Source organism: Mus pahari, chromosome 14 (genome assembly GCF_900095145.1).
Source record: "Mus pahari chromosome 14, PAHARI_EIJ_v1.1, whole genome shotgun sequence".
In the NCBI taxonomy this organism is placed as follows: Eukaryota; Metazoa; Chordata; class Mammalia; order Rodentia; family Muridae; genus Mus; species Mus pahari.
The window spans coordinates 85,800,825-85,817,246 of record NC_034603.1 but is presented as its reverse complement, the minus strand read 5'-3'; the positions used below and the strand labels follow the sequence as shown (position 1 = coordinate 85,817,246).

Genomic DNA, 16,422 nt, shown 5'->3' with positions numbered 1-16,422 from the left:
CTTGAGGACCTCTGTTTGACAAGGAAAAGCAACCAAGACTCCACCCCAGCACTCTCTAGCGTCCTGGGTGAAGTGGGGTGGGGGGAGCTCAGAGGACTGAAGCCTGGGTCTCCTGCATGGAAGATGGCAGGGAGACTCCCAGATGGCGGAATGCTCTTGGACTAGAGACTGTCTTCTGGAACAGGCAGAGGTCTTCTTAGGCGGAGGTCATCTGGTCCCTCTCCAGATCTCACTGTCACAGCCCCTCTTCAGGTGCTTAGCCACCAGACCACCAGCCAGACCCGCTAAGGTCCCTTGTCTGTTTGTTTGTTTTGTTGTTGTTTTGGGTTTCGTTGTGTTTTTTTTCCTATGACAGGATCTCTCTGTGTAGCCCTGGCTTCCCTAGAACTTGATATGTAGGCCAGGCTGGCCTCAAACTCACAGAGATCTGCTTGTCTCTGCCTCCTGAGTGCTGGGATTAAAGGTGTGCACGGCCACTCGGCCTCTACTGAGATTCTGAGATTCGCATGCTTCTAGCTGGTGTCATCTCATATGGACAAGCAAGCCTGACACCCTCCCCCAAAGGCTTGTAGTCTAGACACACAGTCATCAAAAAAAAAAAAAAAAAATGGGGAAATTTTGATAGCTAAAACATCAGAAGTGTGCATCCGCTTCAGCCTGCAACCCACTCCGTGAGCACGAAAGCTGTCAGCCCTGACCCCTCCCCCACAGGGCCGGCGAGATGCTACAGAAGGGTCCCCTACAGAGCCCAGATTGGCCTTCACCCCGACTCCATTCTCAGCATCCCAAATGCTGAAGTTACAGACATGAGCTACTGCTCCCAGTTTGTAGAGTCATAAAGAAGAATGTCGCAGATAACCTCCAGTCCCCTCTGAGCACAAAGTCCCCCACAACCAGGGACAGCTCTGAGCATCCATTTTGTGTCTGTTTACATCTGTTTCCTGAAAAACAAAACAGAACAAAATACCAAGGGGCAAAAAGGAAAAGAAATAAAGAAATCTTTTCCCAGGGCTGGAGAAATAGTTCCGTGGCTAACATGTGGGCTGTGCACACATTCTCATGAGTTAGTACTATCAGAACACCATTTAAAAAATAATAATAAAAAATGAAAGTCAGGCACAGTGTTGGTGTAACACACCTGTAAACCTAGCACTGGGAGAGGAGACAAGAGTAGTCCCAGGGGTCTCTGGCCAGTTACTCTTGATGAATCAACAAGCCCCAGGCTCAGTGAAAGAACCTCACTCCAACAATCAGGTGAAGACCCATGGATATGCTCATATAAGTGTATAAGAGAGAGACAGAGACAGAGAGAGACAGAGACAGAGAGAACTTTCCTTCCATGAATGATAGAGGACATGGTTATGTCCCTTTCAAGACCAATCACACAATGCCCGTCTATAACTTACTCCTTGCATTGGATATGATACTTTGTGGCATCTTAGGCCTGCAGAAACCACCTTGGAAGCCTGCAGCAGTCCTCCACACACTCTTTCACTGACAAGCTGTTCAGTTCTTGTCACCTGTGGCCCTTTTCAAGAGTGGCTCGGTGAGACTCGAGGTGCTCGGCTCCCTGTGCACTGGGCATGAGTGGCTGGTCTCAGAATGTGCTAGATGCTGACACTACCGCCCAGCACATGCGGACCAGTCCACGCACATCCTGGCTTGCTCTGTCCTTGCTGACACTTGGCTGCTGTCAGCCATGTCCACATTGGTGCGGTCAGGAGCAGAGATGGCACCTTGCTGAATGGGGCTGTTGCCTGATTTCTGTCATGTCCTCTGTTTTTGGGGAGGCTCCGTGGTCCTACCTCCTCCTGGGGACTCTTCGTTACCCTATCTGCCTAGCATTCACACCAGAAAGCAGACTGTCCTAGGAAAACATTTGCAGTAATGCGTAAGATGACCTCCCTCATCTCAGCACATGGAAGGTGGAGGCAGGAGAATCAGGAGAGTCATTGCTGGCTGCATAACAAGTTTGAGGCCAGCCTGGGATACATGAGGCCCTGCCTTTAAAAAGGAAAAAAGGCAAAGCACGCATTTGGGGATTTCCTTTTAGGCCGGGCTACCTGTGGCATCCTTGCAAGCCTCAGCGGCTATGGGTAAGATGTTGCTTAGGGGCGTAACTTCTCACTGCCCTCCAAGATGTCCTGACCCCTCTGAGCCCCACCTCAGCCTGTCAGGACCACAGACTCTAGGAACAATCCCAGGAGAGGAGTCGGGCTTCTCCGTCTGTAAACTCACATCTGCGGATTCAACCAACCGCAGACCAAAACAGTCAGGAAAAGTCTACCCCAAGTGTGCACAGGCCTGTTTTATAAACAATGAAGAGCATTACAACATTGCATCCGTTCATAAGTAGCCTGGCGAGGGTTTCACAGTCTGTCTGCTGGGGGCTAGGGAGATCCCAGTGGGGAAGGTTGCAGCTATGCAGAATGGGGACCCAGATTCAAATCTCCAGCACCCACATAAGAAGCTGGACGTAGGGGTACATGCCTGTAGTCCCAGCGCTACAGAGGCAGACAAGAAGATTCCAGGAATTCGCTCTTCATTCAGTTTAGCCAAATACAGAGAAACTCAAGGTTCAGTGTGGGAAAGCAATAGACAAGGACACTCAGGGCTACCTCTGGCCCTACTGTGCACTCTCAGGAAGGTGAATCCCCGTAGTCTGCACACATGCACACCTCCTCACACACCAAATGAGTAAATAAATACATAAGTGAAACCTTAACTTAATAGATGGATTATATGGAAGAAGGTGAGCAGATGACTCAGTGAGTAAGGGGCTTGCTGGGAGCCCGATAACCGGAGTCTGCTTCCCAGGCCCCGCGTTGTGGAAGGAGGAAATGGAGCCCCCGAAAGTCATCCTCTGACCCCCACATACATCTGACACATGCATCTGTACCCACGAGCACACACAATAAATAAAATGGGATGAGAATTAACACAGGTATACATATGAGAGATTGTGCATAGGTTTTATGTAAACATGATACCGCTATATCTCAGGGTCTTGAGCATCTCCAGATTCTGATATCCCTGAAGGACCTGGAGTCAACCCCACACCAAGCGTCCCGAATTACCTAGCTCTGCATGTGACTGCTCCAGAGTATGTGAGGATGGGTAGGGTTTATTGCCAAGGTGTGTGTGGTGGGCTCAGGAAGTCGAGAACAAGCTTTGCTCTCCAGGTTTCAGGCTCCTCCCCTGCCACAGCGACCTTGCTAGGAAGCTAAGACACTGTCCCCACCCCTCCCCACATCCCAGGAGGAGCCAGCGCTCTGGACAAGAGATACAGACTGCAGAACTACAGAACTGCAGACCTGGCCTCCTGTAGCTCATGGTGGTTAGCATTCACTATCCTTATCCTGCCTTCCTAGCAGGAGGAGGCAGGACGCCCACCTGCCTCCCGCCTCCTCGCCTCGCCCTCAAGGCTGTCCCCTGACCCTCTGAGAACTACTGAGGATCTGAATCCATTCTTCTACATCCAGACAAGACAGCACTGGCTGTAGCCTAGGATGGCTCCGGGGGTCTGCTGGGAATCTTGGGGTGAGGATCCAGGCAGGGTATGCTGATGAATGATATAGAACTGAGTAGTGAAGCTTGCTACATGGAGCCTCGCACACTAAACTCTAATGCTCTGTGGCAGGGCCCGTGCCTGGAAAGTTTCTGTTCCTGGACACACCTGACATGATACTATGCTAAGCAGGCCCTTGGGGACAGCACCAACCTCCCCTCACCCTGCTATGCTACTCTGTGACAGCCAGTGTGGTCATGAATTTTAGAAGTAGGAGAAAAGACTCTTGGGAGTTGGCTGTAGCAAACTGGCCAGTGCCAGCAAGAGCAAGGTGACGAAGTCATCCAAGTGGACTCTCGAGTGCTACCAAAGTGCAGGTTGTGTGTTTTGGGGTGTACCCCAGCATTCTGTGCTGAAGTTGCCCCCTGGGACCACTGTGATGGCTTGTCATCAAGTCACACGGTGGAGGCTACAGAGCAGTAAGCCCCTTTCCCCTGTATTCACCTACACTCTGCCCAGGGAGGTCTCCAGGGTGCAAGGACAGTTTATTGGGCCAATAAAATCTCAAGTACAGTAGTTTAAGACACCTCTGGGGTTTGTCTCCTTCCTACAGGGGCCAAGGCTTTCCCAGCCTGAGTGCATCTGCTCTATAGAAAAGGTGGGTTAAAGATGGCCTGCCATCTCCCTGTGTCCCCATCCCAGGAAGGCACCTGTCACCTGAGAGCAAGCTGTGCTATCTGTATGCACCTTGTGACAGTGTTCTGCTCTGTCCTGGCATCCTGACTTAGACACACGTAGAGAGAGACTCTGGCTTTTCCTTGCAGGGTCGAACCGTGCCTCACCTACTCCTATACCTGCCGGGAAGAGGCCGCACACTATGCTCGTTCTGTTCCTCTGCAGCCGGCTTTCCTCTTCGGCTCTTGGGTCTTCCCAGGAGTGCCTAGTCCCCAGAGGCTTTGCCTCGCCTTGGTACCCACAGCCCTGGGAATCGATCCTGAACACAATCGGCCCAGTGCCAGACATGGTGTCTCTGTGTTGTGACGATTAGCATTGTCAATTGGGAAGCAATGGGACAAGAGGGTTAGGACCAGAGCAGGGCTGGTGACAGCATAGGGAGCCCAGTGCAGAGGGGATGGGCTTGGGAGTCAGGTGGCGCAGGCTGAGTATCCTTACTTGCAGCCTTGCCCAATGTCACAAAGTCAGGATGGCCAGCCAGCTGCAGACTTGAAGCCATCCATACCCCTGAGTCCAATCTGGAAGAGGCTTCAACAGTGAATAGAAGCAATGGGAGGTACTGGCCAGCCAGACGGACAGATAGACCGATGATTGATCTGATAGCTCTCAGGAAAAGGTTCAGAAGGGCAGTCTGGCTCAGTGGGAGTTGCCAGCCCAGCCTCAAGTCAAACTCACCTCCCTCTTCACTCTCAGCTGCCTGCCTCAGGGTGGAGACTCATCTCCCATGGAGGAAGCCAATCGTAGATGCCAAATCAGTCATGAAAACCTAGATTATGTTGGGGCGCATGGTGGAGACCCTGCCAAATGGATGCAAAAGCTGACTGTCAAATATTCCATAGCCCCAGGGTCTGACCAGATGGCGGTGAATGCCTATAACATGGCACCGCCCCCCTGTATTTTATGAATATGGACTGTTAACTTTCATGAGGTTGTGGAAGCTGAGGCCACATGAGGGTGGCTCGTCACTCTGTCTAGGATGGCAGAGCACAATTCCTCTACAGAGAGCTTTAGACATGGGCAGATGCCGTGAGGGATGTAAGGGTGGGGTGAAGGGACGTTCTTAGTTCACCACCTATTGAGGACCCCAGTCGCATGCAGTATGGACCTCAACAGGTGGGGAAGGGCAGCCGCTGGAGAGATGTTCTCTCAGGAATATTGGAATGCAGGAGAAGGGGGCAAGAATACAGGACCCAGGTGGGAAAAGGTCAACAGAAGCCTTGATCGGGTAACAGCCCACTCCAGGAACACAGCCAGGGTTCTGTGCAGGCTGGCAGGCACCGGCATATGGAGGCCTGCACGGACATAATGTGGAGAAGGTTGGAAGCTGGGAGTCATGAAGGAGAGGTGTGGCTGACCCTGAGGAACCTGGATCCTCAAGGATAGGAACTTAATTGGAAGCTTTGAAGGCACCACAAAGATGCCAAGCAACTCACCCCTCTGTGTGTTTGTGTGTGTGTGTGTGTGTGTGTGTGTGTGTGTGTGGTACCTTTGTAGGGGTGCATATGCATTACCATGTGTGTGGCGGTCAAAGGTTGACATTCAGAATCTGAGGACAACTGTGCTGTTCGTTCCTGAGTACACACAAGAATGCATGTATGAATTCACCATGTGTTGAGTGCTGCTGCATGTGGGTGTTATTCTAGGCTCTGAACACTTGGGGTCACCTGGTGCGTTGTTAGGAAGCTGTCAGCTTCAGGTGTCCTTGCTAAGGACTCCACAGACGATGCTAACCTAGTGACATGGGCCATGAGATGACAGGGCAGACAAGACAGACAGACTTCAGAGGACTCTCTGAGCGGACACCTGAATGAGGATGGAGACACTGTCAAACATTTGGAGGTCTTGGGGAAGATCCTCTAGAGGTGGGACCCTGAGATCAGGTTATCCTGTCAGGCCAGGTGAGGCAGTGCAGGTCGGGTAAGAAAAGCTCAGAAGGGGCGGAGCAAGGAAGAGTCTACAATTTTCGAGAGGCCGTTTGTTGTGCAAAAGCCCTTTCCACGTACAAATGTCTAACCCATAAGCAGCTACTTTAAGAATGTCGGATTTGGACTGCTCTAGTGAGGTGCCAGGGTCACACTGGTGTCAACATTTGGCTCTTAGAGAGTTACAGAGACTGGAAATCCAAGTTCAAGGTATGGGCAGACCTTGCATCAGCTGCTCATAACACACAGAAGAGGGGAGGCTGCTTAAAGGGACTGACTGCACACAAAGGGGCCACCCTCAGCTAATCATCTATGAGACCCCTCTCTGAATGCTCTCAAGTTGGGCACTGGGAATTCTTTGTGTGGCTTTGGTGGGAACTCACCAAGCACAGGCCAGAGTAGAACTGTATCTACCCACTGCAGACACAGTCCAGTAGAGAGACATGACCTAGGTCTCTCTGGACTTTGTCTTACACTCTGATGTCTGGCTGAGAGCCATTGCAAGAGGCACCACCACATTGTAGGTTGTGAGAGACACCTCAGTATAAGGGATGTCCGCGGCTAGCTGGAGGGGGTTCTGGCAGGTTTAGATGGAAGGGCAGCCTGGCTAGGCGCCAAGGCATCACTAAAGGCCTGCTAGTCCCTTGGGGTGTGATGTTACCACTGAGGTTGGGCCCGGTGCTTCAGAACAAAGGCAGGTAGCGGGAGGACACTGAGGGAATGGCCTCAGGAGAGCTGTGCTGGCTTGAAAAAAGAATGGATCCCTGGTGAAAGATAGGTCAGAGAGGCCATCCATTGATAGTCCTCCTTTGTCAGTCTGTCCTGTCCAGTTGTGACCCGCTGGCACCCTCCTGATCCACGGCATCTTCTCACCTTGGAGATGTCACCTTTAACTTCCAGAACTATGACTGACCAGCAAGCACCTTGTTACACACCCCCACACCCCCACACACACACACTCTATTTCCTCATTCACAGCATTCAGAAGACACAGTTCCCACTGCACCGTGATATCTTAAGCCAAGAGCACAGGACTATATGTATCTGATGTCTCCCAGGTATCGGAGGATATCGGAAATGATACCATTCTCTTGTTTTTCTTTTCGATTGCAGCGTGACATCAGAAGGACCAGGGGGAATTCTGCCGGCCTCCCCGGAGCTGGCCCACAGGCCTCCTTGTCTGAGGAGTGGCCCGTTCTGCAAACAGGTATGTGCCACTTTCTATTCTGCCATAGCTGGTTTTCAGTGGCCCAGGGTGGCCCATGTGGGCGGGGAGGGAGAGCAAGTAATATGAGAAGAGGGGTCAGCAGAGGGGAGCCACGCTCTACCCAAAGCGGTGTCCCTACTGTCCCCACCACGTGGCTCCAAGCCACCCCTCCCCCGTGTTGTTCACCTGCCTTTAGCCCTCCCCTCACTAAAATGCAAATCAGCATGTGCATAATAGATAATTAATAGACTGATCAGCCAGCAAGGGAGGTAAGTAGATAAATAATTTTAATTATCCTTGGGTTGCTCATAAATTCCCTCACTGCCTTTTTATTAAACTCTGTTTACAAGACTCATTTATATTCCATGTCACTGTGCCAAACCCTCCCCCCCTCCTCCCCAGCTCCCTCCAGGTCTGACCTAGGGTGGAACCACACTGTGTGACCACAGTTCTGCTCCTAGCAGGGCCCAGGTCTCAGGCACAGGTAGTAGAACGCTTGTCCAAGTGTTCAGGCTGGACAGCAGGAGAGAGGATGGACGAAGCCCAGCCTGGGAGTTCCCAGCCTCACTCCCCGGTGTGGCTGGGGCCAGCTGGGAACCCTGCTTACACTTGGCACCTGTGCTGTGGCTATGAACTCATTCTTTTCCCCAGGGATGCCCTTGGCCTATGAATAGCCCTGGCTGAGGTTTCCTCGGTGCTTTGATTGCCAGGAGAGAAAGCGGGTTAATAAATACAAAGGATGCTCCTGTAGAGGGCCAGGCACAGGCTCTCAAAGAGGTGTGGCTGGCAGTGGCCCCAGGAAGTTGAGGATGCCTGGGAAACCAGGCCACTCCTCCTTCTCCACCCTGATACCCCAGCCCTGGTTAGTGGCTCTTGGGACCCACGGTGGCAAACATGTGCCAGGTTTCCATGGCGCTCAGAGTCAAGGATTTGCTGGGGGGGGGGGGGGGTGGCTCATTCGGGACAGGGTTGTGAGGAGGGGAATCTTTCCTTGGGAACCTACCCCATGTACTCTGTCTATCTCGCTAGTTCATTGGTGTTGGTGTCACCTCGTAGGCATGCAGGAAGTTGCATAAGATGGCCCCAGCAAGGTCTTGCTCTGGTCCTATCCGATCCTATGGTCAGGGTAATTTGGATTGAGTTGATGGTCTGGGAATAATAGTGAGGAGAGGACAGAGGTCTGGGAGCAGAGCAAGGGCTGGGTAAATGCTCTCTGGATTCAGGCATGCCCAAGGCTGCGCTGTTTGCAATAGTTCTCGTGACCAGCTGAGCATCAAGAGCTGAGAACTCGTCCCTGTCAAAGGTGCTGTGTGTAGCACACAGGCTGCCTCAGCGAGGTATCATCTCTTCATGCCTATGCTCCAGTCAAGGGAATGCCTTGCATCTGTGTCTTGCAAGCTGATGCTCATGTTGTTGTTGTGTGCATTGATGCTCTCCCTCCCTGGGGTCAGCAAGGTCATGGTCGCCCAGCTCATCACTGACAGAGCAGAGCTCACGCCTGGGTTACCTGGTCCCAGAGTCCCTCTCCTGAAGGCACCATGTCAGAGAGGGCCTGGCAGAGCATGAAGCTGTATCACTCGGAACCTTCCTAGATTTTGCTCCTGGAAATGAAGTCATGCTGTAGATATGGTCTCTTTAAAGAAATGGGGCCCAGGCTGGGCTCTTGGAGGGTAATTCTTGATGGTAAGATCCATGTGTCTTCCAGTTGCTGGCCTATGAAGCCCCTACTTGGGGCTGGAGCCCAGCTTGTGTGGCAGATAGGCACTTCGTGCTTAACTGGCCCATGTACTCTCTGCTGATTGGTCTTGCCTTCTTGGAGGGAAGCTGTTTGCCCCAGGCAGAGGGAATGCAATCCGAGCAAACGGAAGAGCCCTTTAAGATCCACTCGGTAGAATTAAAGTCTGAAAAATGACTCACTGGAGGGTCCCTGCCCTTTGACGAGTTTGTTTAGCTCAGAGCTTTGCGGTCTGCCCTGGGCCTTGCCTGGCCCATGCAAACTGAGCGAGAAGGAAGCAGGGCCAGGGAGAGGAAGAAGAGGTCACGGGAGGCATTTGGAACACCTCTGCCTGTGTTAAGAATCATGCCGCCTGGGCACCATGATTCTTCCCCATGTGATCCAGATAGACCTTAGTTGGGGTCTATCTGGATCACACCTCTTAGGGGGAGCGACCCCAGCCATTCTCTAGAGAGCAGCTGCAGAGCTCAGCTTCCTGAAACCCAAACCAAGCCCCACTGGCAGCACCGAGGAACTGGCTTTTCTCTTTCTGTCGGAATAGCCTTCGCGTTTCCTATCTGTCTCTGTTCCGTGGAGTTCAGTAGGCAACAAGGGAACAAAAAGAACAATAAATCAAAGGCAGTCTCAGACTGGTCCCTGGGTTCCACTCATGAGGGCTGGAATGGCAGGGCTTGGCTGGTCTAGCTTCCCTCGCCCCAGCACACATTGACAGGATCCCCATACCAGTTCCTGCCTGCCTGGCGTGTCTGAACCGTCAGAACCAACAGTAGGAAGGGTTGACAGATGATTGACGAGAAGCAGCTGGAGTGCTGCTTCCTGCCCTGGCAGATCCATGGTCTTCCCCAGACACTGTCTGAGAGCAGAACTATGCTGGGCCATCCCCTGTCCCCTGAGACCAAGGGCTCTGGACGGTACAATGGAGTGACTCTATGCCCCAACCACAGGCATGGTAAGGAGTTTAACTCTCATGTAAATGTGGGTACGAGTGCAGGCACGATCTTGTTCCAGAACATGGTTCCCACCGTAGGCGACTCCTGGTTGTCACCGAGTACCATCAGCACCCCAGGGACTATAGAGTGTAACCAAGAGTCAGCCTTCAGTGCATATCCCTCGTTCTCTCCTTACGATGACTTTAAACCAGCCCTCCCTGAGTCCAGAAATCTGGAGACCTCTGGCATGATTACTATCTCTTTTTTCTAATTATCGTTTTTCTTTTCTTATTTTTTTAAGTGTGTGTGTGTGTGTGTGTGTGTGTGTGTGTGTACCTGCATATGAGTGCAAATGCCTACAGAGGCTGGAAGTGTCAGATCCCTTGGAGCCGAAGTTACTGGCAGTCATGAGCCTACATGGGTGATGGGAACCAAAGTTTCAGGTTCTGCAAGAGCGATCCATGCTCCTAACTGCGTCTTCAGCCCTGAGGACCATCATCTCTTGAAATGGAAGTTAACCCTTCACATGCTTTCACTACACACAAGCAAATAAATAACTGAGGTTCTTAGAAAATGTAGACAGACGAAGCAGGCTGTTACCCTCTGTCCTGGCCAGGCTCCCTTCCAAGCTCTTGAGACATCACCTAACAGAATATTCCCGCCCTCTATCTTGTCTTTGCTTGACTGCCCCTTGTTGGTCCCTTGTGATATTTTGTTGCCCAGAAGTGCTATCTTGTAGCCAATTCTTCCAAGCCTGGTTTAAAATACAGAGGCAGGTGTTAAATACTGACCTTGTCAAATTCTATGCCATATTTTGTTCTGTTTTTCCAGACAGGGTTTCTCTGAATAGCCCTACTATTCTGGAACTTGCTCTGTAGATCAAGATGGCCTCCAATTCAGAGATTTGCCTGCCTCTGCCTCCCAAGTGCTGGGATTAAAGGTGTGTGTCACCACTGCTAAGCTTTGTGCCACATTTTAAAAGATTAGATGATGCTTTTTTTTCCAAACAGGAACTAGGAGATAACTGTTCACATTAAAAGCAGTCTGCAGATATTTATATTTTTTCCTTCAAATTCTTTAGAAAGCAGACCCTTGGGTTCTAGAGCTTACAAGGTGTATGAACTCCACTCTCATGCACACTGCAGAGTGGGTTGGATTTTTCCCATCTCTAGAGCCCAATCTTTCTTTCATGGAGGTCTTTTCCCAGTGCACAAGATGCTTGTGTGGGGTGTGTTCATACACACTAACATACACATATGCTATCATGCATACATACATGTGCAAGCACGGGTTCACAAATAGGTACACATGCACTTGCTTGCCTACATGTGTGCCCACATACACTCTCAGGTACACATGTGCATACACTCTCAGGTACACATAGGCCTATATACACAGCTACATACAACCACATTCATGCAGACATGGCCAAACATATATGCACACTGGTGCCCAAACCCAGTTTAGCAACATGTCCCCATAGTCGTCTGAAGGGGATGTTAATTGAATTCTTCCTTAATCACATCTGTGTATCGGGAAGTCTGCTCCTGGCAACTATTCCCAGGGAATGAGCAGTTATTTCCTTCTCAGAGATAAAGGGAAATAGATGTTGATGAGGTTGCTGGGCAGGTCAGAGGTCCTGGCTCATGTGACTTATTATCTAATGAGGAAGACAGGACACCCTCAGAAGAGACCATTGACTAAAACACCCAACCCCAAGTGCATATCTTAGTGTCTGTGAGCTTTGAGTTTGGTGGTATGTAACTATGTTACCATACAGAGAGTGACATCATCAGCTCTCAGTAGCAGCGTCTATCCCCACGTCCAGCTGAAATGCCCCATAGGGGAGACAGGGGAGAGAACAGAAACCCCTGTCTCTGGAGGATGCTCTCCATGTGAAGTCTCAGTGCACATTTGTGGAGCCACACTCTCTGCAAACAGCGGCAGCCAGGTTTCTGCTGTGTTTACATTCAGTTGTGGGTATATGTGTTTTACGCATAATTTGCTGAATTGAAATTCCTGCAGCATAGGCATGAACCTCCCTTTCAGTGAAGGTCAGTACAGCTGACACATTTACACCAGGGGAGCCTCCAGTTCAGGTGTAATGCAAATTGATCTTTAGTGCAACCTTGTTTTAAAAGCGGTCCCTACTGTCACCAGCCCTTTCCCCTTGTCACTGTGTACTTTGCAAGCCAGAGTAACCTCCATGGCACAGGAAGCCCAGAATTCAGTAGGAGGCCTTTCTTCCTTCTTTCACACACCAGCACCTGAGGGATGCCGAGACCACCAAGGCAAATTCCTGACTTGATGCTGACCCGACAGCTGATTTAGTCTCCTGACCTTGGTTTCTGGTGTGTAACATCGAACATTGACACCTTTCTGGAAGGCTGCCATTGGTGACCTAGTCCAGGGCAACCCAGTGGATATACAGGCTTTTTAATTATTATTTTTTACCTGTGGCCTTCTCCACACAGCAACTTGGGCAGTTCACTTTTTTAGCATTGACAAACTCACACTGTCATGTGGCCACCTCCATGGTCCTGCGGCCACCTCCATGGTCCTGCGGCCACCTCCATGGTCTACCTCTAGAACCTTTGTGTTCCACAGAAGTGAAACTTTCCCCATTAAATACCAACCCCTGCCTTACCCTCATCCCAGCCTTGGCAATCACTTATGTTCTGCCTCCAAGAGCCCAGCTCCTCTACAATCTTCTGGAAGCAAAATCAGATGGCGTGAGCGGCATATATCAGATTTCTCCCTTTTAATGGTAGATAATATTCCACCAGCCTGAAGTGGTGTCCAGCCTGAAGCCCAGCAGCCAATCAGTGCAGCCCAATATAGCATCATGAACTTACTTAAAACATTAAGATCTTTTAGCATGTGTGTGTAGCAGCATGAACATGTGAGTGCAAGTGCACATGTGCATTGTGTGTATTATGTGATTGTATGTATTATGTATATTATTGTATTGTGTGTTTTATGTGCATTGTGTGTATTGTATGCATTGTGTGTATTATGTGTATTGTGTATATTATGTGCATTGTGTATATTATGTGTATTGTGTGTATTATGTGTATTGTGTGTATTATGTGTATTGTGTGTATTATGTGCATTGTGTGTATTATGTGTATTGTGTACATTATGTGTATTATGTGTATTGTGTGTATTATGTGTATTATGTATGTTATGTGTATTATGTGTATTGTGTGTATTATGTGTATTGTGTATATTATGTGTATTGTGTACATTATGTGTATTATGCGTATTGTGTGTATTATGTGTATTATGTATATTATTTGCATTGTGTGTATTATGTGTATTATGTATATTACATGCATTTTGTGTATTATGTGTATTGTGTATATTATGTGCATTGTGTGTATTATGTGTATTATGTGTACTATGTGTATTGTATGCATTATGTGTATTGTGTGTATCATGTGTAGTGTGTGTATTATGTATATTATATGTGTTGTGTGTGCTATGTGTATTGTGTGTATTGTATGTATTGTGTATTATGTGCATTGTGTGTATTATGTGCATTGCATGTACTATGTGTATTATGTGTATTATGTATATTGTGCGCATTATGTGTATTGTGTGTATCATGTATAATGTGTGTATTATGTATATTATATGTGTTGTATATTATATGTGTTGTGTGTGCTATGTGTATTGTGTGTATTATGTGCATTGTGTACTATGTGTATTATGTGTATTGTATGCATTATGTGTATTGTGTGTATCATGTGGAATGTGTGTATTATGTATATTATATGTATCGTGTGTGCTATGTGTATTGTGTGTGTTATGTGTATTGTGTATTATGTGTGCGAAGGTCCAACACTTCATCACTCCTCACTCTTTTAGGCAGAGTCTCTCTTTGAACCGAGAGCTCACCAACACCGCTAATTTAACTAGCCAGCTTGCTCCAGAGGTCTGTCCCTAACTCTGTCCTCCAAGCAATTAAATTACACCTAGACCCCCACATGCACCCAGCGTTTAGGTGGGTTCTGAGAATCTGAACTCCAATCCTCACACTCGTGGCAAGTGCTTTGTGAAGAGCCTCATCCTCAGCTAGAGATTCTTCCATACAAAGTTTATAACTGACATCACACCAAAGTGCCACACAAAACAAACATATGTACACTGTCATAATCTGTGGGCCACAGGTTGGACACTTCTGATTCCTCCCTTCTCCTGCTGATAAATGTGAACTGCCCCGCCCCCAGCTGTGAAGAGAAAGGCTGTCAGGCATAAATCTTGTTTTATTCATCCCCTGGACTTGCTGAAAGCAGCTGATCTGGAAACTTGTTCTCTGGGGAGTCGCAGTGCTGCCCCCCCTTGCACCAAGCCTGTCCCTATTGACTGGTCTGTGGGTGCCTTGTGATGAGCAGGACCAGAGCTATATGGCATCTCTGAGCATCCACCTGTGGCTGTCATCTTTTCCCGAAGTCTAGTAATGGTGGCCTGGTGACCAGAAAGAATATCTGGAGAGCTGACCATAGCATAATCGTCACTGTGGTCTTTGAGGGAGACCCCATCCCCTCATCAGCTCAGGCAGAGCCCAGTTACTGTCTGCTCCTTCCACGGTTGGTTCTATGGACTCACTTTTCTTGCTGTCTTCAGATTATCATACGAGCAGAGAGCCCCCTTCCTCCAGGATGTCCACATTTATCTCATTGTTATGAAGAAAGGAAAGCCACATTTGTTAGAAGCCAGACCTGAGCATCAGCAGAGTGACTTATGTCCTCTCCTCAGAAGGAGGTTTCCTTTCTCATTCTTTCCAGCTCTGCTGGATCACAGAGTTCCTCCCCCAGCCCCACCCCCACCCTGAGCAGCACTGAGCCAGCCAATCAGGGACTGCATCCATATCTTATGCCGGCCGCCTTAACAGAGTTCTCCACCTGGGTGGCTCAAGCGGCAGACATTTATTTTTCTCCATTTTGCAGGCTAGAAGCCCAAGATAGAGGTGTCAGCAGGGTTGGCTCCCTCTGAGGCTGGATAAATAAAAATCCGTGTGCAGCCTTGAAGTGGCTGCTGAGCAGATATTGAGAGTGAGCAGAAGTCTCTCTCCTTGGTCATCGGCTTGTGTGCTCGTGCGACTGGTGTCAGTGTGTGTCCAGGCTGTGATAGCTTCTCCTGGCACTGGGTCAAGCCTACTCCATCTGACCTCATTTTAACTCAGTCACCTATTTAAAGACCCTTTTCTCCAAATATAGTCCTCCCGTGAAGTGCCGGCATTAGCGCTGGCCCAAAGCTATGACAGTTCCGTCAGAGCCTGTGTACACAGAGCTGGGCCTCCTTGTAGATCTACCTTGTAAAATGGTCCCCTGAACTGTGTGTGGCTTTTTATGTCTGAGTTCCTCTCTCACATCAGCCCGGTGCTTCTGAGTTCTGCAGCCTCTGCTGCCCTAGAGATGGACAATTCCTGCTTCCAAAGAAAGGTCTCAGGCTGGAAGCGTCTGCCTCTCCCTCACCCGGAGCCCCTAGTCTGGATCTCAGGCACAGATCGTGTCCCATCGATATGGCCACCAATGTGAGGACTGTGCGCTTACTTCTGTCTGTCCCTGCCATTGACTCCAAATCACAGTGGTGTAAGCCGGGTGAATGTGCACATCACAGGCCTCCAGCTGCTCCCACTTTGAGGAAAACCACTCACCTTCCCAACCCTCCCTCCACACCTGGGTATGGAGTATGGGCAGTGGGATGGAGAGATGGCTGGCCCTGAATGCCAAGCACACAAAGTGACTGATTTGTGAGCATCCAGGAAGAGAGGAATCTGAGCAGGTGCCTTAAGCTCTGAGCTGGTGACTTCTGATGGCTTAGGCCTGCGGTGGCTTCTTCAACAGGATGGTAGTGTGGGTCTGTTCCACGAATGCACCTCATTCTGCAAAGGGTTAGCATAACAACAGAGTGACAGCTGAACTTCCTCAGTACCAAGGGGAAGCTGGCACTGACCACTGAACTCCCCCTGCTCTGTGTCCTCCCTGCAAACCCTTGTCAGCATGAAGGGTCCTGCCCTCAGATATTCAAGCCATAAGTCATTACCCCAGGAAACCGGCCCCCCAAATCCCACCACCTGCTCCTCTGCCTAGGGACACACTAGCAATGTGGCAGTCCTGACCTCTCTTCCCTTGAAAGAGCAGTTAGGAAGAGAGGCGACTCAAGCCCTTCTTTGCTCACAGTTGGTCCATAGCAGGCTGCCCCTTCGTACAGAGCTGGCTCCTTCCTGCAGGGCATTGCCTGATGGTGTCTTACCAAGGCAGCGGCAGAGGACCCCAGGGACCTTTGCTTCCAGTCATTCTCATTGTGCCTGGAATGAGCTTCTGTTCTCTTTCCAGTGTGTGTGTGTGTGTGTGTGTGTGTGTGTGTGTGTGTGTGTG

General features: G+C 49.8%; 1 protein-coding gene across 10 annotated transcripts in view; it reads left to right on the top strand.

The window, feature by feature from the left end:
• Rbfox3 (RNA binding fox-1 homolog 3) overlaps window positions 1-16,422 on the top strand; it is a 425,904-nt gene that overhangs the window by 234,123 nt on the left and 175,359 nt on the right. For all 10 annotated transcript variants that reach the window (XM_021211389.2, XM_029545673.1, XM_021211393.2 and 7 more), the window contains one exon: window positions 7,279-7,372. The gene's annotated coding sequence lies outside the window, so the exon portion shown is untranslated. The remainder of the gene's footprint in view (window positions 1-7,278; window positions 7,373-16,422) is intronic.